The following is a 6,406-nucleotide window of genomic DNA, read 5'->3' as shown; positions in this document are numbered from 1 at the left end:
CCTGTCAATCACAGCTGTCAATCATGACGTTACACCACCGCATCATGTAACTGACTAAAAACCAACTTATTTTTGAAACAGACACTTGAACTTACATCAGCGTGATAAAAACGACATCAAATGAAAGAAACCACCTTTGGAAAAAAGATATTTGAAGTGTAATTTAATTGTTTAGTTGGTCTCACGTCCCGTTGAATAACACGGGGAGGCGGGGCTTATGACCTATACTAGGACCAGCCACCGGGGGGCGATCGAGACGTTTTGGCTTCACTTTTCAGGGCTTGTGCGGCACGCTTTGCGCGAGCTCACCGAGTTCTACACTTTCGCAAACCTGTCATTATTAATGCCTATAAACTTAAGATGCAAATAAAAGATTCACTGCAATGTATTTGATATTCTTGATGCTGTTCTGATGCGCTCCATTACGCACCGCTCTGTTTGGTGTTAGGATGACTAAAAGTTCAGCGGTCTAGCTCTTCAATGTCAGAATGATTAAAGAAGTGAACGAATGCCTGGCAAAATGTAAGTGGAAAACATTTAATATTTGACTGTTTACAATAGAAATGTTCAACTACCGACAGTATCCGGTGACGCGAATTACTCAACTTTTTAAATTTATTTACTAAATTTAGCCTTTTTGAATTGAAAATATGCTATAATTTCTTTGATTCATTTAGAGAGAATGCATGCATAATTAAAAATAAAATATTATTTGCAAATAGTTACAATTATTTCACTAATACAATAAGGTTTTTTTTTCTTTATTCCCTTAAATCGCTTTTATAATTAATTCCTTTAAATAAAAATACCCTGCAAACTGCATACATATGAATAATTATACAAATGGACTTCCATATGAAAGAATTATAGCCACGGTAATGACGTTTGTAAGAAACCAAACCGTTTGTAAATCCGTCCAGATTTCAGCGAGATAAGAGGATTTGTGTGCGTGCTGCTCACTCACCTTAATTCACAGAGCCCTGTGGTAAGATGGCCGCCGGTGATGCCGGAAGTGACTCCGCCTTAAAGGAGAAGTTCACTTTTAAAATGAAAATTCTGTCATCATTTACTCACCCTCATGTTGTTTCAAACCTGTATGAATTTCTTTCTTCTGCTGAACAGAAAAGAAGATATTTAGAAGATTTTCAGTAACCAGACAGTTTTGGGTCCCAATGACTTCCATAGTAGGAAAAAAATATACTATGGAAGTCATTGGGACCCAAAAACTGTCTGGTTACTGATAATCTTCTAAATATCTTCCTATCTGTTCAGCAGAAGAAAGAAATTCACACAGGTTTGAAACAACATGAGGGTGAGTATATGATGACAGAATTTTCATTTTAAAAGTGAACTTCTCCTTTAAGACATCTAGCCTTTATATGATATCTATGGAAGTACCGCCCCACTGTTTACAATGCGACCGTACGTAGGAGGATAATTCAAATAGTATTGTTTGCGATTATATATATAGAAATAGTATTCAGTGAATATGAATATGAATAGTATATGAATAACATTCTGATGAATATGAATAGTAGTTCAAATAGTATTGCCGGCGCAGGCGTGACCTTTCAACGTGATGACGTAGTTCCCTGTCCGTTTGTTGATCAGCTCAATCCGAACTATTGAAGGTAAAAAGTCTATAAATTATATATTTCTTTTTTTTTAAATGAGATAACAACCTCTTCTTCAGCTGTGATCGCGTACAGTCCGTTTAAACACTTAAAAGACTTTTGAAATTGCATTGATTTGGACTTAACGATGGTGACCAATGAAGTCCGTTGTAAATTTTCATTTTGGGGTGAACTAATCCTTTAACAAGTGCATTTATAATGTACAGTACCAGTGATGTTTAGTAGAGATGCGCGGTTGGCGGTTACAGCCGCGGACTCCGCGGATAAACCGCGGATCGGGCGGATGACGTGACGAAAAATAATATTTTAATTAAATTCGGGCGGGTGGCGGGCGGTTGAACTAATCAAATGAAAAATATATGTATACACAAATCAGCGGATGGCGGGCGGGTGCGGTTTTGAAAATTGGTCAAAAACGTTGGTGCGGGTGGATGGCGGACGGATGATGAGTTTTGTGATGCGGTTGCGGATGAAATAATAGCCCATCCGCGCATCTCTAATGTTTAGTTCTTCAATTTGATGTTTTAAAAAATAGGAAAGTGGTCACAAGTATAAGCCCTGGAGTCAGGGCTACCAACTTTTGAGTTTAGCTTGGAGTGAGATTTTTTTTTGGGGGGGGGGGGGGGGGGGGGGTTGTCTGTAAAAACAAAAATCGCATCACAATAAGTGTAATTGTGTTTGTCAAAACATTTGGTAACTAAATAGAATTTTATGAAGTTTAGTGACAACATGTTACAATGTTTACATTGTACAATGACTGGTAGGATAGAGTTTTTATTATTGCTTGACAAAAATGTCAAGATTTCAATTCCATTCTTGCGATTTGATTCCGATTTTGATTCAATATTGACTTATTTGGATACATGTTTATTTTAAATTTTATTTAAAAAAATAATCTCACCTAATGCTGTAAACATAGAGGGCCCAATCTGCTGGTATTATTAACGGTTAAAAATTACAAATTAAATTAAATATAATGCAGTTTTTGTTATAATAACAATTATTTAATGACAAGTAAAAATATAATAAATATGTAATATAGTGCTCAGCAAAATCTCATCTCTAGCTATTTTTTCTATTCAATTGACATGCTATGGTCATTAAATGGCTTTCCTGAGGTAAATGTAACGTTATGTGACATAATTTTTCTCCTGCTGTTATATATTGACCTCTTTCAGTGGTTGAAAAACACTAATTGGTCGATATTATGTATACTTTCGGTAAGTTGTACTGCACCTTTAAATAAAAAAGTATGATCAGTTCATGTGCACTTGAACTGAGGCGCTCAGCGATCTGTCACGTCACATTTACAAGCGCCAAACGTATTTTTGTTTGAATTTCGTAATAGAATTGACTGAATCTAAGAGCTGAGAATTAGTTTAATATTAAAAGTACCTCTTTGCTGCGCAATTTTTCTGTGCGTGAGAAAATGGATGTGTGGCGTGAGAGCGTGTGAAAAGTGTCAATTGCGTGAGTCTCACGCTCAATGCGTGAGAGTTGGCAGCCCTGCTGGAGTAGAGCAGGAGTAAAATTTAAACGTCTAACCTTTCTTTCTTTCTTTCTTTCTTTCTTTCTTTCTTTCTTTCTTTCTTTCAAAGATAAGATTATCACTCTTAAAGCAGAGATCACCTTGCTCAAAGATGAGTGTGATTTTTTGAAAAAGGAAATTGAAAAGATGAAGTCTGCTGTCCCATCTGCAATAGCACAAAGATATGCTGTTCCTATAGTGCCACCCCTCATGTTTGTGTTTCATGCTTTTTTTTTTTTTTTTTGTTGCTGTCAGAACAACTATGCCTTTTTAAAAAACATTTTCTGCTGCACTACAGTCATTATCACTATAAAATATCACAACCCCCCCCCCCCCCCCCCCCCCCCCATGATCTGCCTCAAACTTCACCAAAATGTGTTTTCTTCAAAATTACAGTTACTACAGTAATATCAGGTGGCACAAAATGTTTTAGAGTGGAGGATTGTTCGACAACTTAAAATTGAAGGTGTAGCTTGCTAAGAGCATGTATATACTGTATATTCATATTTTTGCAGTGCAGCAAGACCAATGGGACTCCATCAACTCCTCAACTTCAGAGTCCCCAGTGGAAGTTAAGAAAAAGAAGAGCAAGAAAAGAAAGAAGAAGAAAAGCAAGAGAAGCAAATAAAGGGGGGGGGGGTATAATGTGTTACTTTGTTGTTTGAGTATACTGTAGAAAAGACAATGTTTTATTAAGATGAAAAAGTGTTTTGAAATGTTTTTGTAAAATAAAAGTCAGAAATTAAATTGGATCCTTTATTGTATATTTACTGCACTTACCCTGTAACTACACAGAACAAGGGGGTAACAAGCGCCACTTTAATTTACAGCCCGCAGGAGTTACACTTACCCTGTAACTACACAGAACAAAGGGGTAACAAGCGCCACTTTAATTTACAGCCCGCAGGAGTTACACTTACCCTGTAACTACACAGTTGAAACGGGTAACAAACACTACTTACTATGTAACAATATGAAACAACACTATTTGCACAGTAATTACAGAGAAAGGTAGGCTACTCTTATTAAAAAAACAAAACAATTTTTTTTTTAATTACACAGTATATTTGCCCTGACATTTAAGTGTCATTGCAATACAATGTGATAAGGTAAGTACTAAGTACTACATGGTACGTTTTAAATTAAAATCATAGCAAAAACTCATTTTTTTGGCTTAACGTTAAGTAGTTTAGTAAGAAAAGCCAATAAATAGCATTGCCAAAAAGTTTTATTTACAACCCACAGATGTCAAAATTACCCTGTAACTGTCACAGTATATACTGTGTTCTGTGTTTTCTGTGTTTGGTTCTGTGTTGATTGTGTTCACCTGGACTCATTAACTCTGATTACACCTGTTCCTTGCTTCCATTGTTCCAGCTGCCACTCATTTAGGTCATGTGTATATATACTCTGTCTTGTGTTGTGTCAGTTGCTGGTTCATTGTCTGAGTTTCAGGTTCTGTGTTAATGGTGTTGTGGTTTTATGTATTTACTATATTCATTTGGATTACCGTGTTGTCTCGTGTTTGGATTATTGTTCTTCGTGTCGTCTCCGTGTGGATGTTCCGGTCTGTTTCTGGTTTTCACCATTGATCATCTTCCACCAACGCCACTACCAATCATCCAGCACTCTCCACCACCGTTATCCTTTGATCATCATTGTTGCTATCTGGACATTACACCATTCCTCCTTCCTGTGTTGTGTGTTTACCTGTTTATAATAAACTCTCTTTTACTTTGCACTTGCGCCTACATCCTCATCAATCGCACCGTGACAGAATGAACCAGCCAATCATGGATGTAGCGAGTGCGATGGACAAGATCATTTCGCTCTTTCCCGAGCGTCGACCACGAGAGAGAGAGGTGGAAAGGAGATCCAAGCCGGTTCACAAGATGGCTACCACTGCTGCTCCTGTTCTTAAGATGGCTGCCAGTCCTACTCCTAGTCCTAGGAGGGCCAGTCTAGAACCGATCACACCAGTTAGACCAGGGCGAGGTTCTAGACTGGCAATTAGAAGAACACCCTTCTCCACAAGGCCCATCACGTCAACTCCTGTTTTAAGGATGGCCGCCGCCGAGTCTGTGTCTTCGGACAAGATGGCCACTGCCGAGCCGGTGTCTGTTCCTGAGCCGGTGGTGTCTGTTCCTGAGCCGGTGGTGTCTGTTCCTGAGCCGGTGGTGTCTGTTCCAGTTCCTGAGCCGGTGGTGTCTGTTCCTGTTGCTGAGCCGGTGGTGTCTGTTCCTGTTCTTGAGCCGGTGGTGTCTGTTCCTGTTCTTGAGCCGGTGGTGTCTGTTCCAGTTCTTGAGCCGGTGGTGTCTGTTCCAGTTGCTGAACCGGTGGTGTCAGTTCCAGTGCCTGAATCGATGGTGCCTGTTCCTGAGCCGGTGGTGCCTGTTCCTGAGCTGTTGGTGCCAGTTCCAGTGCCTGAGTCGATGGTGCCTGTTTCCAAACCAGTGGCAGTTCTCAAGAGGGCCGTTATCATGCCCGCACCGGTGTTTGAGACAGCAGTGGCCATACCTGCATCTGTTTCCCAGAGGGCTGTCACCATACCTGCATCCGTTCCCCAGAGGGCCGTTGTCTTACTTGTACCTATCCTCAAGATGGCTACACATGAGCCTGTTCACAAGAGGACCACCGCTGCGACACCCAAGCCACTTCACAAGATGGCTGTCACACCCGAGCCACTTCACAAGAGGGCTGTCACACCCACCTCTCCAGTGTATACTAGGACCCAGAGGTTAATGTCTAGTCTGGTGGATACCCAGATGATGTCGGTACGGGCGGCTGGGATCCTAAGTCCGTTTGTTTCCAGTTCTGTGGTCTCTACAGTGCCTGAGGTATGTCCTTTGACTTCTGTGCTGCCTGTGTTGGCTATGGCTCTGTGGTGTGTGTGGTCGGCTTTCTGCTCTTTTGTTTCACAAGAGGTCTCTCAAACCCATGAACCTGAGTCCCCTGCATTTCCTGTCACGCCTGAGAGGTCCGAACCTGAGTCTCCTGCACTTCCTATCATGGCAGAAAGGTTTGAATTTGAGTCCCCTGAGCCTCTGATTTCGACCAAGTTAGCTGAACCCAAGTTTCCTGAATTTCCTGTCCTGACCATAAGGCCTGCTTCCGAGTTCCCTGAGTTTCCTGTGAAGGCCGAGATGGTTACTCCTGAGTTTCTAGTATCCTGTGGGTCAGCTGACATGGTCGCTTCCAAGCCCCATAGACTCTCTTCCCTTGCCAAAATGGTCGTGCACGACTC

The sequence above is a fragment of the Scardinius erythrophthalmus genome (genome assembly GCF_964197995.2).
Source record: "Scardinius erythrophthalmus genome assembly, chromosome: 15".
NCBI classification, from domain to species: domain Eukaryota; kingdom Metazoa; phylum Chordata; class Actinopteri; order Cypriniformes; family Leuciscidae; genus Scardinius; species Scardinius erythrophthalmus.
This window is presented reverse-complemented; position numbering follows the sequence as displayed.